General features: G+C 48.7%; 1 protein-coding gene across 1 annotated transcript in view; it reads left to right on the forward strand.

The window, feature by feature from the left end:
* Positions 1-20681, forward strand: part of GNG12 (G protein subunit gamma 12) — a 313983-nt gene that overhangs the window by 187000 nt on the left and 106302 nt on the right. The gene's annotated exons all lie outside the window — the stretch shown is intronic.

The raw sequence follows: 20681 nt of genomic DNA on the forward strand, positions 1-20681 counted from the left end.
AACCCAAATATTCTCCGGGTTACTTCCTCAGGTTCCTCTCTTTCTCGTCATAAATATGTCTTCTTAATATTGCACCACCCCTTGAACCTTTATCTAGTTGTTTTTGGGGGGATACCTTTGTCACATGTAGTACAGTAAAGATAACATGTTGGGCTGAAGGCAGAAGACACAAGTCCAACACTCACCTCTGATACTTCTGAGCTCTATGACCCTGGAATCTCTCTAATGACCGATAATTCCCTAAGACTTAACTTTTAAGTCAAGACTGGATGTATGCTACAATCGAGGGATAGGGTTCCCCATAGACACAGAGCCATAGGAAAATCTTTCTCAAAATGTTGGCGAGACACACTCCCCGCCCGCAAGGAGCGCACAGTCCAACGCACCATGAAATGTACTTGCTCTGCTGAGTCACCGAGGATGGAACTGTGGACCCATGTCTGTGTGGAAATCACCCACAAACCGATGTTGGCTCAATAAAAGGGAAAGCTTCTTTTAAAACTCTAGCGAGCCCAGAAGGGAATGGATCGTGTTGGGCTCCCTGTGGTTGGAGGGTTTCAAGTTTCAGCCAAATGACCACTTGTGGGGGATGACATCAAAATTGGGTTCAGAGAGAGCAGATGAGCATTTCGGTTTTAAAATTCGGTATCTTTATTACCTCTGCATGCGTCTGTCCCAATCATTGCCCGTCCCTTGAAGGCTGACACTGAGGAACGGCTTGGAGACCTACCCCTGCTCCATGTGCTTGCCACGGACCCCGGGTATCCCGTTTGGATCGGGGGTAGTGCTGGAGGGGCAGAAGGGGCCGGCCTCTAGTGCGGAGGCTTAGACTCCCTTTTCTCCCACCGTAGGGCATCAAGCTATCCCACGTGCACCTTGGGACAGAAATAACTCCCAGCTGAAGTCAGCAGGGACCGGAAGGCAGGGTGGCCTGCAGACACACAGAGCAGTGCAGACCATGCTCGCTTGTACTTTTCTAGGTGGACCCAGAGCCAGAGGGGCCTCTTTCTGTGGGAGTCTGGCCCCTGGCTGGGGTTTTGGCTCCCGTCCAGGGTTTTGCCTGCAACAAGGCGAGTAGAAAGCAGGAAGGATCTTAATGAAGAATATGAATCAGGCTCGGGACAGATAATTTATTCCTCCACGCAAATGCTAAACATAAAAGACTCACAGCATGCACTAAGAGGATGAATTAAAACAGGTTTCTGCAACTTAATTTATAACTACTATTGCAATCTGCTGGGAGGCTGACACTCCGACTTGGCTGGAACCTCGAGCAATTTGTGGGCCTGCTAATTATCTTACATTTCAATCCTGTCTGAGAAATGTACTTACTGGGGAACCAGCGGCAAATGCCGGGCTCGTTTTTCCATCAGTAAAATGGGGCGACGCTTCGGATGCTTCCATCCACGGCGATGCTGAGGAAAGTGCCGGCCTGAAGGCGCCCAGAAGTGGGAGGACTTCGGGTTTGGGAGGCCGAGATTTAGGGGGAAAGTTTTCCAGATGGAGGGGTCAGTCCTTGGGCTGAGGGGCACGTGAAGAAGAAGGCGTTGAAGAGTGAATGTGGAACATGTTAGAGGCAAGGCAGGAAAGCCCGGGGAGAGCGGCTGCCAAAGTTGGTGGGAGTCTCGAGGGAGGAAAGGTTGGTTAACGGAAGGGGCGCCTTCAGGAAGGGGTGTTTGATGGAGCATCTAGCACAGTGCTTAGACTTCTAGTCTTGCCTGTAGGAAACCTGCATTCCAAGGGTGAGATCAGGGCCTGTGGTTTCTTTGGCACAGGGGACTCCCAGTATGGAAACCCCCTCCGCTGGTCTAGATTAGCGATTTGTTATCTGGAGCCCTAAGAGGTTGGCTGACTTGCCAAGGGTCCCGCGGCTGGAATGGGTCCAACACAGCCCTGGAGCCGGAATCTTCCTGACTTCCAGGCCAGCCCTCTCTGGGCCCACCAATCTGTAGTGCTCAACAATTGGGTCCCTCCAGAAGAGGATGGACGTTCAGTCCTTGGAGACTTAAACAAAGGCGGGGGGCAGCTTCGTGGGGGAGTTGGCCCGGATGGCCCCTGGGTCTCTTCAAGCTCTGAAATCCTTGGGATGACAGATGGTCCCCCCCCCCTTGGAGCATGCTCGTCCCCGGGGGAGCACTACCGGGGGTCGGGCGACATGTCCAGGCTCTCCACAATCTGGGCGCTGCCATGCCTGAGCCTGAGCCTGCCTTGCCACGTCACTGACTCGGAATCTGGTCCATGCAGGCTCGGGGTCCCACCAGCCTCCTTTTTCCAGAGGAGACAGACACTGAGCAAGCTTGCCTCAGGCAAGTCGAGGACATGGAAGCAGAAGGGGACCCTGGATCTCCTCCCCAACAGCATCCTGGACCCCCCTTGCCTGGGAGGATTAGGGCTCCACCACTGGCTGCTTGTGCTAGGGGGACAAGGCGTTAGTGCTCTCAGGGATGGAGTGGAAGATGCAAGGCTGAAGGGGTGCTGGCTTTGATCAATGCAGCTGATGACGGCCGGGGCTGCAGGGAAAGCAGGTTAACCCTGGAGAGCCTGGCATCCGCACTCACCCCGACTTAGAGAGGGTCAGAGGTGATCCTCGTGGAAACCCCCAATCCTGGCCTCTAACCCTGGCCCAGGAGCCATTTCCCAGCTTTTCCTGGGTGGACTACAATGGGATCGGCTTTCTTTGTCGTCTTCGGCATTTTCTTCCGTGCCGTTACAAACATGGCTCTGAGAAAGGCTCTCTAGGCTGCCAGACACTGCCCAAGGGTCCGGGGAAGGAGCCCTCCCTCGGGGAAAGCCTGCCCGAATGGGGGATCCATGGAGCTCTGGGGAGAAGTCTGACCTTGGAGCCAGGAAGACTCAAGGTCCAAGCCTGCCTCGGACATATGCTGGCTGTGGGACTTTGGGCAAATGATGGAGCTCCCCCGGGGCCCCAGATACTCTCTCAGAGACAAACTGCAGAGAAATGTCCCGTCGAAGGGATCCTCCTCCTCTGGGAGTCCCTATCCCAGAGAAACCGTGGCTCCAGCCCCTATGGCAGAATTCAGTGTTCTCCCAAGTTGGAGCTCTGACATGATGCAGAAGGTGTGTGCTCAGCCAGCAGAAAGGGGGGAGGACAGCTCACACCCCATCTGCCCCTCACAGGCAGCTACAGGGCTCTTTTCAGCCCCGATCTTCTCCTGCCCCCTTGATCATGTCCCCACTTTTCTGCACCCCCACCCGGGCTGGCCATTCCAGGCTGGGCATGTCAGGGAGGTTCTAAGCACCCCAGCCCCACACACTGCAGCATTTGTGCAGATACAATTCCCGGCCCTGCCCCCACACTGCCGCATCCTCCCGTCACCATGGCAGCCAGCTCGAGCTCCAGGGATGAAGCCAGTGAGTGAGTAAGCTCCCCCTGCCCCCTCCTTCCATTATGCAGTAGGTTAGAGGGAAAAGCGCAGGATGAGCAGACCTGGCTGGCTTTCAGCTCCCTCACCTTCCCCCCCCCCAGTCTCACCCCTGTTTCCCTCCTCGCCCTCCCTCACCTGGACCATGGCAGTGCCTTTCTAATTGGTCTCACTGTCTCAAGTGTCTCTCCTCACCCATCTGTCTTCCACACTACTGCCAAAGTGATTTTTAAAGGCCGGGTCATTTCCCTGCTCTGTCATCTCCAGCGGCTGCCTGTCCACTCTCGCCTCTCCTGTCCGCTCATCTTTATCTCATCTTTTCCCCCAGGTGACCACCGCTATCCTTCATTTCCCAGCTTCTCCACTCCTTCCTCATTCTTGACTCCTCACTCAGCCCCATCTGCTCTCTTCCAAGTACACAACGAGCTCTTCATTGTCCCATGGAACAGCCATTTTTCTCAGATCTCATCCTTCTGGGTCTCTGCACAGCCCGTGACATGACTGGCCAACCCCTCCTCCTGGATCATCTCTCGCTTCCTAGTTTTGAGTCTTCTTTTTCTTGGTTCTCCTCCTGCCTGTTTAATCAGTCCTTCTCGGGCTCCTTTGTTTACTCATCATAGAGATTATGTCCCTGGGTGGACCCCAAAGCAAGGCCCAGTTCCCCCCTCCCTTCTACCTACAGTTCCTCTTGTGGTGATGTCATCGATCTTCAGCTCCTCCAGATTTAATGAACATCTCTCAAATCTGTATACCTCACCTTAACCTCTCTCCTAACTTCAGTCCCACCAACTGCCAATTGGATATTTTGAACTGGATGACCTCTATCTGTAGTGGTGAACCTATGGCATGCATGCCAGAGGGGGCACTCAGAGCCCTGTCTGTGGGCACTCACAGAGCTTGCCAGAGTTCATTACTAGAAAGCCAGAGGGACGTGGAGCCAGGCTGCTCCTCTCCCCCTCACCTGACCATGTTTCTCACATCAGCCACCCTACTAAAAGGTTCGCCATCACTGTCCTATATGAACCTGCGACTCAAGGCATCCGAAACGAAATTCATTGTCCTTCCCCAAAAGCTTATTCCTTCCTGAACTTCAGCACTTGTGCTGAGGGCACCACCAGCCAGCTTTGGCCCGTGGATACCATTCTTCCTCCTTCCTTTCCTAAACCCTCTTCTCCAATCAGTTTGAATCTAGCCTTCTCCGTCTCCTCTCCACTCCCACCGCCACTGCCTCTGTTCAGACCCTCGTCATCCCCCACCCGGATGCCTAGATAGCTTTCCGATTGGTCTCCTGGCATTCAACTGTAATTCTATAGGATTGAACCCTCACAACCACACACCATCCCAGTGAATGCTGCATGTAAACGGTCACATTACAGTATTCGAAATGCTTTGCAAACCTTAAAGCTCCTTCTGCGTTTTGTTGTCATCGTCGCTGTTATTATCACTAGAATCCGTCCCCCACTTTACTCTCTTACTAGTACAGGCTGGCAGCTGACCTCCATCTTAAGAAGAGTCTTCTTAGAAAGTTGCCAAATTAACTTTAAGAAGCATAAAAAGCTCCGAATCACTGGTCCTAGGGCCACTGGGCCATCGGGTGACAAGCAGAACCAGTCCCCAGCCTTCCTGTCCTGCCGAGGCTCCAAATCCAGCAAATAGAACCAAAAGGTTGCCCCTTTTAGACCGTGGCCTGGCTGTGTGGATGCCCCCTTCTGGAGAGAACATCAAATGGATTTGGGATCCATTTCTGACTGCTCTAGGAAAGGCTGCTCTCTCCTCTGGCACTCCCCTGCCCACGGCCCTCATTCCACCAACAGAGACGCGTGGTCGTCAGTGGGAAATAAGATGCCCTTGACCCAAGGCGATAAGGATCGCCTGGCCCTCCAATGAGATTGTGAGCTCCTGGAGAGCAGGAACTGTCCTTCCCCTCTTCTGTATGCCCAGGGCTTCGCACAGTGCCTGGCACAGAGTAGGTGCTCAAGAAATGTTTCTGGGCAGATTCATCTCTCAGCACTCTGGCCCTGAACAAGCACCTGTAGTAGACAATGTGACCTTTATCCCTCACTGCATTCCCCTTCCACTTTCGCCTCTCCTGCCTGGCCAGAGGAGAGTTTTAGGAGGGAAGGGAGGGGGCCCCCCTCCCCACTGCCATGCCCACTCTGGGGAAGCCCCCCAAGGCCTCCCTCCCCTTCTTTGCTCACGGGCTCTTTTCACCCACTCCCAGCCCCAAATCATGATGCTTCCTTGACTCAGGAGATGAGCAAAAATCTCCTCCTCCCCAAAGGCCAAGCCATTCTTCCCCTCTGTAGGGGAAGCATCATACACAGACTCACAGTAACAAAAAAAATCTAATTCAATTCAATTCAGTTCCGCCTGTCTCTACACTAGATGCAATCTCTGCTCTCTGGGAGTCTATTTCCTATCAGGGGAAACAATATATATGCTTCAAAATAAGTAGAAATGTATACCAAGAGAATTCCCTGGTACGGGGGAGAGCTGGGGGAGAGGAAAGGATAGGGGGGTCGTATCAAGAACAAATGAAGGAAGGGCAGCTGGGGGCTCGGTGGATGGAGAGCCAGGCCTTAGAACCAGGAGATCCTGGGTTCAAATGGGGACTCAGACATTTCCCAGCTGTGTGACCCTGGGCAAGTCACTTAACCCTCATTGCCTTGCCCTTACCATTCTTCTACCTTGGAACCAATACGCAATATTGATTCCAAGAGACAAGGCCCTAAGGATTTAAAAAAGAAAAAAAGGAGGAAGCAGCTAGGTAACTAGGTAACTCAGTGGATAGAGAGCCAGGCCTAGAGACAGGAGCTCCTAGGTTCAAATCTGGCCTCAGACACTTCCCAGCTGTGTGACCCTGGGCAAGTCACTTGCAAAATCAGGATCACTGGCACAGCAAGTGGGATCACTGTTCCTGCAGTTGAAAGAATTTGGGTCTGTTTTGTTTCTAAGGCAGAGATCACATCTGCCCTTACCACTCTTCTGCCTTAGAACCAATACACAGTATTGATTCCAAGACGAAAGGTAAGGGTTTTTATTTTTTAAAAAAGAAGGAAAGAAAGAAAGAAAAAGAAGGAGAGAAAGAAAGAAAGAAAGAAAGAGAGAGAGAGAGAAAGAGAGAGAGAGAGAGAGAGAGAGAGAGAGAGAGAGAGAGAGGGAGGGAGGGAGGGAGGAAGGAAGGAAGGAAGGAAGGAAGGAAGGAAGGAAGGAAGGAAGGAAGGAAGGAAGGAAGGAAGGAAGGAAGGAAGGAAGGAAGGAAGGAAGGAAGGAAGGAAGGAAGGAAGGAAGGAAAGAAAAAGAATAAATGAGGGAATCAGGAACAGTGTCTCTGTAAGAGATGGCTCAGAGGAGCCTTGAAGGGAACTAGGGAGGAGGGGAGCACTGAGAATACTTAACAGTTTAATAGCCACATGAAGAAGGAATTAGAATGGCTAGAAGGGACTTAAAGAGGCCCCTGAGTACAACTCCCTAAGGTTGCAAATGGAGAACCTAAGGTCTGGGGAAGTTAAATGACTTGTCCAAGGTCATACAACCATTTAAAACTATCAATAGTCCCTGAAAGAAGTGATGAGGGGCCTCAATTAGAGTAGTGCCTGGGTGAGTGGAGAAGGTGGAGATGGATGTCAGAGATGTTGTGTAGGTCAAATGATTGGATATGGAGGGGGTGGAATGAGGGAAAGGTGAGACCACATGGAAGTCTCGTTGTTGCCTTTCTTTTTCCAAATATGTTCAGTGTGACAGCTATGATCTCTGCCTTAGAAACAAAACAGAGCTGAATTCTTTCAGCGGCAGGAACAGTGGTCGCGCTTGCTGTGCCAGTGATCCTGACTTTGCAAAAGCATCTTCCTTTTTCTCCTCTCCTGGCCTCCAGGCACATGTCAATATTATTGGTGTGTGCGTGTGTGTTTGTCCTTGGTGGCCTGCAGCCTCCGAGCGATGACTCAGAAAGACCACTGGAGACAAAGCGGTCCCTGCCAACCTGCAGAGGGCTGGGCCCTGGCCATCTGGGGAGCCTCCTCCGAGGGCTGGGCGCTGGCAGCACTGCTGTTGGCAAGGCCCTGCCGTGGTAAGTAATTAAATGGCCCCACAGAAATGTTCTTGTCCACCAGCCGGCTCAGATGCTTCCTGAACAGAAGCCATCCGGACCTCTGCAGTGTCTGAATGGGCCAACGGCCCCTCCTGGTGAAGGATCCCAGTGTCTGCCCTGCCTGGAGCCTCAGGTCAGAGGTGACTCATGGACTTCCAGTAATGGTGGATGAGCTCAGCAGTAGAGAGAATGGAACTTACTGGGCAGCACTGGGAAATCCACACCTGGATCCCCATCCATCACCATGACGACTGTTCTATGCACTCTTTCACCCCCCACCCCAGTCATCTTAAACCCCCACCTTCCATCTTAGAATCAGTACTGAGCCTGGGTTCTAAGGCAGGAGAGCAGTCAGGGCTGGGCAATGGGGGTCGAGTGACTTGTCCAGGGTCACCTAGCTAGGAAGTGTCCGAGGTCAGATGTGAACCTAGGACCTCTCATCTCTAGGCCTGGCTCTCCATCCACTGAGGCATCCAGCTGTTCCTCCTCCAGTCACTTCTGAATGTACAGCCCCTTCTCCCCACTTGCCCATGTACACCCCCAAGTGAACCTTCTCTAAGTAAGGCAATAAGTTTAGCCAAACTAACCTCAACGCCAACAGTGTATTCAATATGCCACACCCATAATCCCCAGTCTTCCAGGGAAAGGAAGGAGCTACACTTCCTTTCTCTTCTTCATGCCACAGACACTTCTTTGTCCTCCTGACTCCACTTTCTTTCCTAAGGTCATAGACCTGGAAGGGACTCAGAATCATCTAAGGCATCCCCCTCATTTTACAGTCGAGAAAACTGAGGCAAACAGAAGGGAGGCAACTTGCCCAAAGTTATATCGTTTGTGTCAGAGGTGAGATTTGAACCCACATCCCCTTATTCTCCAGTCAGAGCTCTTTACTCTGACAGTTCATCCATCTACCCATGTTTCTCTGGATTCCTCTCTCTTATGATACAATCAACTAATATTACAGTTCTAGGCCACAGTTATCTGTAGCCGTCCACTTTGCTGGACACACACTTTAGTCTGATTTTTGAGCCACAAAAATATGTGTGTGTGTGTGTTTCTGTTTTTGACCTCTCAAGGACATATTTCCAGAACCTACAGCAAGATGGCTGGTCCCTTCATTCATTCATCCATTCATTTGTTCATTCATTCATTCATTTGTTCATTTATTCAACAGAACAACTTGTAAGTGATTGAACAGGGATTCCTACCTAGATCACCCAGCTTTTTCCCCAACTGCTGAGCCCTGCAAGGAAATGGAGGAAGGTTATTGCAGTCAGGAAGGCAGGAGCTCCGAAGGAGCTGACCTTCCCAGGCATGTGCCCCACCTAGCCAGACCTCAGTTACCTTCCCCCATTGGAGGGCAGGGCTCAGGTGAATGGCTGCAACTGTGTCTGGAGGAGCCCAGATCACCTAGGGGATTCCCAGAACTGTGGGCGCTTCCCGGCCTTCAGCACAGGTGACATGGCAACTTCTGACCGAGCAGAAGAACCAGTTTTGAAGCCCCAAGCCAGGCAGGAGAGTCATAAGGGAATGGTTTTCCCCAATCCCAGGAGCAGGTTTGGACAGATAGACCTGGGGTGTTGACAGGCAGGCAGAACTGGCCAAATCGACTCCTTTGTGACTGTATCCCACATCCTTAGGAGTCTAAGTTTTGGGGGGTCTGGGGGCCCTTAGGCACTTGGGTAATAGAACCCTTCTTAGACTCGTGTGTTGAAATGCATATAATAAAACATGGAGAATTACAAAGGAAACCATTTATACTGAGAGTTACATATATATATACATATATAGTAAACCCAAATACCCCTTGAAATATGTGCACAGACCCCCTTAGGGATCTGTGGAATTCAGGTTATGAACCGTAGCTTAAACATTTGTTTATTCATTTTTTAAAACTTGGCAGGCTCACTTACAGATTTCCCTTTGATTTCTAATAATCCTCCCTCTCACCTTCCACCCCCTTTATTACTTGGATATTTCATAATGGATATGGTGTTGGATCTGAAGTTAGGAAGACGTGAGTTCAAATCCTATTTCAGACATGTATTTGTTGTATGACCGTGGGGAAGTCACACAGCAATATTGATTGTAAATTAATAGTAATGAGTCAAATCTCATGCTTTCCCTCCCAAGGTAGGCTGCCGTTCCCTTCCTTTTTCCTTTCATTCTTTTTCTTCTCCCAAATACTCATTGTTGCCAATGACCCTAAGAACAGTAACAAGTCCCTGGTCAACAGCCTATGGATAAAACTGGTCCCACTGCAGCTAAGCAGCAGAGCAAAGCACTTTATACAGGTTTTCTTAGTTGCTATTAAAACCCTATAAGGTAGTTAATACTATTAGCCTTATTTTGCAAACATTTTACAAATGAGCCATGCCTAGCTGAGAAAATGACTTCTCCAGAGTCATACAGCCAGAAAGTGTCTAGGTAGAATTTGAATTCAGGTCTTCCTGACTCAACCTGGCCCAATACTCTGTCTACTATGGTACTACCTAGCTGCCACCTAAATTTTATAACCTCACTTTCTTCATCTGAAAGAAAAGGAAAAAGTTAGATATGACCTCTAAGATCCCTTCTAGTTTTAAATCTGTCACCCTACAAATAATAACAATGACTGGCATTTAAGATATTATGGTGGAAGACAGCATGGTATGGAAGGACCAACAAATCACTTAGCCTCTCAGTCTCAGTTTCCTCATCAATGAAATGGAACTAATAGCACCAAAATTACCTCCCTCCTAGGGAAGATTGTTACAAAGCTCAAATGAGTGGAAGAGGGGTTTGCAAACTTTAAAACACTAAGAAGAGCCCAGTTATCATTTTGTACCTGGGCTGCTGCTGGGGTATACTGGTTTACCGTAGCAGGATTCTAAATCTGAATTTATTTTTATTTTAAAATGTTATGTGTAACTTTTGCCTTCACATCACTTTCATTTCCCATCTCCTTCCCAGAGAACCATCCCTCATAACAAAGTATTAAAAGGAAAAAATGCAAAACAAAACAAGAAAAAAATTCAGCAAAGCTGACAGTATAACCAAGCCTTACCTTACAGGCAGGAACCGACAGTCAGTCCCGCACTGTGCAAGTAAAGGAGGAAGGTTCAGCTATAATTTTTTAAAATATCAGCTCACAGGGGCCTCAAACTCATTAATCTCATAGATCTCATGAGGATTGCCAGAAAGAGATTCTTGCTCATTTTCCTCATCCCAACCCCCTGGAAAGTTTATTTTGAGAACTGCTCTGCTGCTTAGCTGTAGTGGGACCAGTTTTATCCATAGGCTGGTGACCAGGGACTTGTTTCTGTTCTTAGGGTCATTGGCAACAATGAGTATTTGGGAGAAGAAAAAGAATGAAAGGAAAAAGGAAGGGAACGGCAGCCTAACTTGGGAGGGAAAGCACGGGATTTGACGTCAGAAAGCCTGAGCATGAATAAAAGCATGGTCACCCCTTAGCTATGGTGAGCCCTAACAAGCAGTTTCTCCTTTCCAGGCTTCAGCCTCCTCATCTGTAAAATGAAGATAATAATACACACACTACCTACCTTACAGAGCTGTAAGGAAAGTGCTTTGGAAGGGCAACTAGGGGGCACAGTGGGTCAAGCACCAAGTCTGGAGTCAGGATGACCTGAGTTCAAATTTGACCTCAGATACTTCCTAGTTCTGTGACTCTGGTCAAGTCACTTTACTCCATCTGCCTGGCCCTTGTACTTCTGTCCCACAGTTGTTACTAAGACAGAAGGCAAAGGTTTAAAAAAGTATTGGGGGAACAAAGCAGTCTGGAATTGTGAATGATTGTGATGGTGATAATAATAGATAGGATGGTACAGTGTATCGTAGTCTCAGAATCAGGAACACCTGAGTCCAAGTCCTGAATGAGACATTCTGGCTGTGCAACTGTGGAAAAAGTCATTTAATCTCTGTGTCCCAGACAACACACAAGGAGGATAAGCTGCTGAAAACCTGTATATCTGTGCTCAAGGAGTTAGCTACACCAATGAAATCACAGGTTCAGAATTTTTAGAGGAATTGGAGGGAGATGTACCAGACACCTGGCTGAGTATACAGACATTAAAAAATAAACAAATGAATAAACAAAAATAATCTTCACTCTGACCCTCCAGAAATTAGGAAAATTTAAGTCAGGGAAGGCGTCCCGGAGAAGACTTCATGATCTGAACCTGAAAGCAAAATAAGGAGCCCCTGATAGGAAAAGGAAATCAGTTTTAAGTCTGGAGGATGGTCTGTACCCAGGCACAGAAGGAAAAGATGACTGGGTGAATAAAGAGAATAACATTTGGGCCAGAAGATAGAATTTATATATGAGAATGATGGGAAATAAGGCTGGGAAGGTAGATGGGAGCCAGACTGTGGGGGGATTTAAATAATATTCTGAGAAATATACATATTATTGCAGAGGGAACAGGGAGCCATTGAGATGACAAAATAAGCAACTGATGACTGAGTGCCCTGTGCTGGAGGCTTAGAAAGATAAAGGCTAAAAAAAGTACAGAATTGGGGTTCCTGTGCATGCTGGGATTTGTAGTCTCTGTACGTCAATATTGATAGCAGGCTATTATGCATGTACCTCTCCTTAGCTCCCTGGGAGGGTGAGGAGGAACAGTAGTAGTAGTAGTAGTAGTAGTAGTAGTAGTAGTAGTAGTAGTAGTAGTAGTAGTAGTAGTAAACCTTTAAATAGTACTTTAAGGTTTACAAAGCACTTTTCATGTATTAACTCATTTGACCTTCACAACACAGTGAGGCAGATGTTCTTATTAGCCCCATTTTTTAAAACTCTTCATTCCTTTAATTTAGGTCCAACTCCTCATGAGCTTTCAATTGAGGTTTTCTTGGCAGAGATACTAGAGGGCTTTACCATTTCCTTTTCCAGCTTATTTTATAGATGAAGACACTGAGGCAAACAAGGTTAAATGACTTGCCCAGGGTCACACAGCTAATTAGTGTCTGAGGCCAGATTTGAACTCAGGAAAATGAGTTTTCCTGACTCCAGGCCTAGTGCACTATCCACTCCAGCACCTAGCTAGCCCATATCCCCATTTTATGTAGGAGAAATCTGAGACACAGAAGTGTTGTGACTGGTCTAGAATCACACAGATCCTAAGTGCCTGAAGCAGCATATGAATTCAGGTCTTTCTGCCTCAGATCCCGTAATCTTTTCAGGAATCACAGAACAAGAGATCTAGGAGAGACCTTAAAATCTGTCTCATCCATCCTCTTCATTTTACTGATAAGGAAAGAGAGGGCCCCCAAAGCAGAGTAAGACTTCCCCAACATTACCCAACCTAGAGAACCACAGTTTAATAAAGACATTGCCAATGAAACGACCTGGGTCCCAAGCTCAGCTCTGTAATTAGCTGTGTGCTTTAGGGTAATTCCCTTTGGGTCTCTGAGCCTTGGTTTCCACACCCAGAACTGGGAGTTTCTTCAGAGACCATGAAATTGTATTATATAAAGGAGGAAACTCAGAAGTCAAATTATTCAGCCTCGGTTGCACAGGTTGGAAAAGTCAGAGGTAGGATTTGGACCAAAGTCCAAGTGGATGAATTCCATGGGCTATCCATCTGACTACACATGCTTCCCTGGCAGCTTTCTGGTGAAGAGGAAGAACTGTGGGCAATAATTGTGAGCCTTCCAGTTGGAGAGAGGTGTCTCTCACGCCTGGCAACCAGGTGTCCCTGAACACATGATGTTTCTATACTTGTTATATTTCTTTCCTGATTTTGGATGAATGAATATCCTGAGATTAGGATTTCCTAGAGAGTATTGAGACTGAAGGATTTATTCAGGGGAGGAGCCAGATGATCAGCGAGGCCAAAAGATCCACAAGAGCTATATGAGGTCCTGCTGGCAACCATTGGCCCAGAGTCCAGTACTATGCAAACAGGATCAAGTGATTTGCCCAAACTGATAAGTGGCTAAGACTAGATTTGAACTTAGGACTTCTGGACTCGGCCTACCTGCCTCTCCAACTTTAGCAAGGAGATTACCCAGCAGTTCTGAGAAGGAATTTGCTTAACCCAATCTAGAAAAGAGCCAGTAAGAGTAAGTCATTCATTGATTCTGCCATACTCAGTGAACTTGATGAGGAATCTGCAATGAAGATAAAAACTCGGGGCCAGGAAGTCTATCCTGCCAGAGCTGTGGGAGAGGGAACTGTTTTATAGCAGCCACTTAAAGTTCAAGATCACAGTCCTCAGGGACTCTGCAAGTATGTGGAGGGGAGCATACGCCCTGTGTTTGGAGGATGTTGTTGTGCTTTGGTTCTTGTTATATCTTCTTAGTAGATATCCCTTTGGAAAAGCTCATTGATTAATTTATGTTGGGAGGACGACTCTTCAGATGGGGGCTCAAGAGCCATCTCCTTGGAAACCGCAACCCCTCAATGTAACCCCCAGAACCCTAAGGGAAGAAGCGGGAGCTGCTGCTCTTGGGGGAGCTGACCTGTCTGAGCACAAGTTGGGAGAGTTAGTCCAAAGCTTGCACTACCTAATATAGCTTTGCCAATCCCTATGCCGATATCTTTATATACATATGTCTATATCTATGTTTATGTCTATGTCTCTGTTATCTAGCTTCTATTTGTATCTATCTCTACCTCTAGCCATATTCCTATCCCAATCCAGCTCTGTGTCTATCTATCCACATGCACAATATTATTCCCTACCCCCATTTCTGATAATACCTTTGACACCACTTTGACTCTGGTCATTTAGAGCATCCCCTCTTACATGAACTTGTCTAGCTCTACTGTTCTTTGGGGGATTCTCAACTTCTGTTCAGTGGAAATGATTCACAGACACCCAACACTGGGAAAATACTGGTCTTAAGTCGATGAGCCTTTCTTTTAAGGGAAAGCTTGTTTTAGGGGAAAGCTGGGGTTATTGTAAGGCCTATGCCATGACCCAAAGGCAATCTAGTGTGTTCTCTTCCTCCGGTTCACCTCCTTCTCTATTTACCGTCAATGAAGAGGGGAGGGAACAGGAGTCCATCCACTAGAACATAAACAGGTGTGCACATAATGCAGGCCAAGTATACTAGGACACTCGAAGTGGATGAATTCTATGGGCTCTCCATCCGACTACATATCATTCTTTCAACAATGCCCATTCTTTGTCCGTTTCATTTGCCTGTGTGGATTGTTAGGCTTAACTTAGTGAGGGGTTCTAGATCTTATTCACACAGCTCTGCAGTTCTGGTAGAATCTCAAACATAAGGAGTGTCTGGAGTTTCCTCATCTCTAAGGATTCTCTCCTTGAGATGGATTTTTCATGGGACCTCGGGAATGATAGGGGCAAACACACTTGCCAAGCAGAGCATGTGTATCCTCGTTTGAGGCGTTCCCATTCGTAGGGTGAGAGGATAACAGATTCCGAGCTGGAATGGACCCCAGAGCAGGAATCCCTAACCTGCTCTCCATAATCTTTTTAAAACTCTTTTTCTCAATTATTTCAGTGTAACTCATTTCCTCTGTAACCGTATGGATTTTATGCATTTAAAAACATCCTGAAAAGGGGTCCGTAGGCTTTGCCAGACTCCAGAAGGGGTCTATGATGCAGAAAAGATCAAGAACTCTCACATTAGAGATCATCGAGTCCAGTTCCATCATTTACAGATGAAGCAATCGAGGACCCAGTCCCCCAGGCAATCAGTGGCATGATTTTGGAACAAGTTGACATAGGATCAGACGTGGAGCTAGAAGGGGCTTTAGAGATCATTCAAGACTGAATTCCTGATTTCGTAGAGGAGGAATCTGAAGCCCAGAGAGTTGGTGACTTGCCCAAGATCATATCCACAGTGAATGGCAGGGAATTTGTTCAAACTCTTTCTGTTGCTACGTATTGTGTGGAATTCCACACCATTGTAACACACTCATGATAGACGTATAAGCCCTTAAAGGGCTACTAAGCCAATCTCTTTTTTAATGTCCAGCACCAAGCATGGTGGAATCTTGTATTCTCAACGGCTTTCCATTGTAGGTATGACCGTACCAATGTGGTCTAGTGTAAAATTTCATTTGGGAAACTCTGGTTCTTCCCTTTGTATAACTTTCTCAAGGATGCCTCTGATATGTAGAGGGACTGTGACAGCAAAATTACATATATATGTACAAACATATGTGAGTTTTTAAATTAATATACAATAACTCATGTATTATATTTATAAGATTTATTCATAATAATGAAAGTTAAAAAAAAACTAGCTAAAAAAGGTGCTAATTTGGCCGGCTTGCGAAAGAAAAAGAGAAAGAGGGAGGAGCTACAGAACCTATACAAACGTGATTGCGCAACGTGGTAGAGAGATTAAAAGGAATTTGGGGAAATACTAAGGGACTTCTGGGGGATGAAGTCCAAAGGTTCAAGGTCTCCACTTATACACATATATATGTATGTGTACATATACACACATTCAGGGAAGTAGGCATATGGGTTGATAGTTATTGGTGCTCTTTCAGTCATCTTTTTTTTTTGTAATAATTTCTGTGATATCCACCATGCCTTTGCCATCCTCCCCTCTTATCCTAGGAATTGAACCCTTAGTATCCTTAAATTTGCGTCGTCTCCAGCATGGGTGTCCTCCATATAAATCTCAGTCTAGTCCGCTCTGTTCCCCGTCTTAACTTTCTTTACCATTTCCATTTTCTCAAGAGCCACATCGCAGACTGTGCCATTACAATCCAAACACCCAGGATGCACAGTCCTTGAAAATGAGGAGAGTTTGCCTGAAAAGTCTTGCCAGATCTTTTCCATTTTTCATCAATTTGTTGTCCTTCATGTTTAGTCGTTAAATGATCTCCGGATGATTTGGTTCAACTGATTCTATCACCACGTGTTCTTTAAAGAACCGACTTACAGCAAATTAATTTTTTTCAAAAACTTGGAAAGAACTGCATGAGAGAAAGAAGAGTGAAATAAGTGGAACCAAGAGCACATTTTACCCGGCTTCAGATTTAATACTTGAAGGATGGCTTGCGAACTTTCCCCTCCAGAGAATGGACGGAGGAGTAGGAACCTGAAAGACATCGGTGATATATTTTGGTGGGTGATGGTATGGGGAGGGAAAGGAGGGGCATAATAAATAAATAAACAAACTGATTTTCCCCCTCCAATGTGGTTCTTCTCTTCTAGCACCTTTCTCCATAGGATTTTTCAAACAAGCTTCTATCCTAAATGGCTGTTATCCGTGGTTGCTAGATTTCTCCTTTTGGCAGGGAAGCGTTTGGTGATGGAGGTGGTTTTCAGGCGTCTTTTGGTCTTCTGGTTATGGTAGTCCATTTGTATCAATGAGGCTTCTTCAGGAAATTGTTATCATCAATGCCCATGTGGCTCTTATCATCATCAGAATATGGAAATGGAGCCACCAGAGGGCACTGTTGGCAGAGCACTTGCCCATCCTCATGGACGAGGGCCACTTAGTGGCCATCCCATAGTCAGGCATCTCAGCCAGAGCTCAGGTGCTCCACCTAACAGCATAGGGCACTTCAAGGAAATGCCAGACTCTATGTTCTTGGAAGCCTGGCTCCCCCATCTCCCAGCTCTTCCTTTTGTGCGCCTCTTGTTAGTTTAGATACACACTGGGGATGAGACCCTTGAGATTCGGGCCATCCATCCCTGGAAAAAAGGAAAGACATCCCTTTCCCTGCCTTGCTATACTGAGTGGATGTGGACATGGACGTGGACGTGGACGTGGACGTGGACTGCCAAAGCCTGGCCTCATAGAGTTGAGGAACGGTATGGGGTCCCTCAGAATCAGAGAAGCAAAAGGAATAAGAAAAAGTCACGTCATTCTGTCTGTGATCAACAGCTACCTTTGGGGAGCCAAGAAAGGTAAAAGCCAGCCTGCCCCCCCCCAAGAGCTCACAGTCTGACGGGAAAGAGCACACAAACAGCCATGGCCAAACAAGCTAGTGGCAGACCAGATTGGGAATGATCAACCACCGGAGGGCCAGGATGAAAGGTGGGGAAAACCTGAAGAGATGCCGAGGAGCCATGAGGCGCAGAGGAGGGAGAGCCAGAGAAGACGTCTAGAGTGGAGAGGAGCGTCTTGTCTGAAGATCCCAGAGGACGCTGGGAAGGAGAGGTGCAAGAAAGCTGGAAAGGGAGAAGGAAGGGACTGAGTGAAGGAAGGCTTCGAATGCTCAGCACAGGATTTTGTATTTGATCGTGGAGGCAAAAGGGAGCCACTAGAACATATTCACAGTGCTGTGGTCCGACCTACATTTTAGGAAAATCACTGCAGTGACTGAATGGAGGATGCACTGGTATGGGGAGAAACCAGCCAGTAAATTGTGATTGTTCTCATTTTTGATACCCCTTTTACCTTCCGGCTTAGTATCAATTTGAAGACAGAGGCATGGCAAGGGCTAGGCACTGAGGTTAAATGACTTGCCCAGGGTCACACAGCTAGGAAATGTCTGAAGCTAGATTTGAACCCAGGTCCTCTCATCTCTAGAACTGGCGCTTTATCCACTGTATCCACTTTATCCAGGATATTCTTGTGGTAGTCTAGGCACGAGTTGATGAGAGCCTTCCCCTGCAGTGGCCGTGTCAGAGGAGAGAGGGGGACACGTGGGAGAGATGTTGCCTCTTGACAGGCCTGGGCAGCAGAGTAGAATATGGAGAAGGAAGGTCCGAAGAGAGACGGGTCTGGGATGTGCTGAATAAGACGTCTATGAGACATCCATTTCCAGAGAGGCAGCCTGAAGGCCCCGAGAGAGGTGAGGGCTGCGTGGATAGACCTGGTGAGAGATGCTCCCTGAGGAAGAAGAAGGGCTCTCCAAAGAGTCTTGTCGGGGAGCCGCAGGACGGAGACAAAGATCCGGCAAAAGAGATGGTGGAGAGCTTCAGGAGCTCCAAGGTGGCTAGGGGATGAGTGGCTTCCAAGAGGTCGAGAAGGATGAAGCTTGAGAACGTGAGCTGCTGAGGAGGAGGAACGCCAGCCAGCCACCATCCCACCATCCACTCCTGGGGGACTGGAACTCGGCTCTCTGGGGCCCTTTTAGGCAGAGATTGGGGGAGAGGAGACAAGCAACTCCGTTCCGATGGGGAATTGGGGCAGAGTCCCTGTGTCTAAGGTCTGGCGTGTTGGGCCAACCGCAGCAGTTGTGAGACGGAGAAGAGAGACTTTCGAGGCAAAGACCTGAGAAAGCAGCGGGGTATCCTTGACCCTCTGGGAGACCCCTTGGGAGGCTCTTGAGCAGCGCCCTAATCCTCAGCCCCATGTTTTCTGCCCCCGTCCAGGGCTTCCAGGGCAGTGAGAATTTACACAGCACAGCCCCTCCCCTGCTTGTGTGCGCTTCCTCGACCGGTGGGGACACTCTTGTGCCCTGAATCCTTTGAGCTCCACCAAGTGTTCTTCCAACCTTGCAAGGGGCCCCGGGGTGCTCTGGAGGATCTTTCTCCTGCCCTTATTGCTGCACCACCACCATCAGCTCTGTGTTCAGTCCATTTTTAGTCCTGTTTGCCTCTTTGGGACCCAGTTTGGGGTTTTCTTGGCAAAGGTATTGGAGTAGTCGGCTGTTTCCTTTTCCAGATCATTTTACAGATGAGGAAACTAAGGCAATCCAGGGTCACAGAGCTAGTAGGTGTCTTGGGTCTTGCTGGCACTGTCCACGGCACTCCCTCGCTGCCCTGACGGTCAACTATACATTGCTTCAAAACATCAGCATGGATACTGGCTGGGACTTCGACTGCGGACAGTCCAGGGCCTCCGCCAGGACTCACAGGGAGCCCCAAAGCCCAGCAGCTCAAGGAGCATCATTTCAGTGTTTGGGGATCCAAGCCTCCCACGTGCCACCATGGCCAGAAGGGAGTGGCCATTGCCAGAGGGTCCGTGTCCAGCCTTGGCAGCCAAGGCTCCTCCCACCCCCTCTTCCGTCACGGAGGGGTTCCGTAGTCCGCCTGTCCTGGTAAAGCGGGCGGTGTGGGCCCTCGGGCCCTACTCGCTCCTTCCCACTGGAACATGGGGAAAAGCACCCCGTCTTTCACCTTGTCGTTGGGCTCCAGGCTCTGGAAAAGAGTGAGGCCGGTGACTCGGGGCGGCTCTGTGCCCCGTAAGTCCTCTCCTCATAGATAGCCCCCCCGGGGCACCATCAGCCCCTTCTAGAAGGAATGAGCCGCATGAGGGCCAAGATCAGGTTTTTTGCCCTTTTTGTACCCTCCTGCTTAGCACAGTGCCTGGCTCATGGCAAGGCCTGACAGATGTTCACTGACAGACGGACATCCTTGCTGCTGGCAGATCACTCGTGGGATGGCTCAGCCAGACTCGGTGGCAGGCGGCAGGCTTTCCTTCACTGCTGAGGCCCCCCCAAGGCCCCATTTGGGGGAGAGGCCCAGACCGGCCAAATGCACCCCCTCCAGACTTGACTTCAAACTCGGGGCCTCAGCATGTGTTCCCTGGTCCTTGGGACCTCCTCAGCCTGCGCCTTCTGCATTCTGGACCACTTTCCTCCTCCCAGGGCTTCCGTTTGGGGGGGGGGGGTCCATGCCTGCCCCTCTCCGTTCCTCTCTTGGCTCTTTCTGACTCGCTCATCTCCCACTCAAGGCCCCGTCCTCCCCGAGCATCCCTTCCCCCCACCACCACCTCTCCTCTCCCTCCACAAGGACGTCAGCCCCGCCAGGGTACAGACGGTGTCCTTTTTGTTCCATCTTTGTGCCTAGAACAGTGGAAGAGCCTAGTAAGTGTTTGCTGACTGACTCTAGAGCCAGTGTTTGCTTTTACAGGAAGAGCCTTGAAGGGAGTCTCTCTAAACTGGTCTGCTCTTTCCTATTCCCAATGGGGATAAGAAATAATAAAAAATGAGGCTCGCTTTGCTTGGCTGCCTCTTTCCCCACTGATGATTCCCATCTTTAAGATTGTGGGGGGGGGACAATTATCAAAGATGTCAGATATCAGTGGATGGAGAGCCAGGCCTGGAGATGGGAGGTCCTGGATTCAAATCTGGTCTCAGACACTTCCTGGCAGAATGACCCTGGGCAAGTCACTCCCTCCCACTGCCTAGTCCTTACCACATTTCTGCCTTAGAATCAATGCATAGTTTAAGTTCTAAGATGGAAGGTGAGGAGGGAAAAAAAAAGCTCTCCAAGATGCTTGCTTGTTCCGTAGGGAGGAGGCTCTGGCCACCCCCTTTCTCTTCCTTCTGAATTCTTCCCATTAAAGTGTCCCCAGGAATATGGCAGGAGCAAAGAAGAGGC

This window comes from Monodelphis domestica, chromosome 2, assembly GCF_027887165.1.
Source record: "Monodelphis domestica isolate mMonDom1 chromosome 2, mMonDom1.pri, whole genome shotgun sequence".
In the NCBI taxonomy this organism is placed as follows: Eukaryota; Metazoa; Chordata; class Mammalia; order Didelphimorphia; family Didelphidae; genus Monodelphis; species Monodelphis domestica.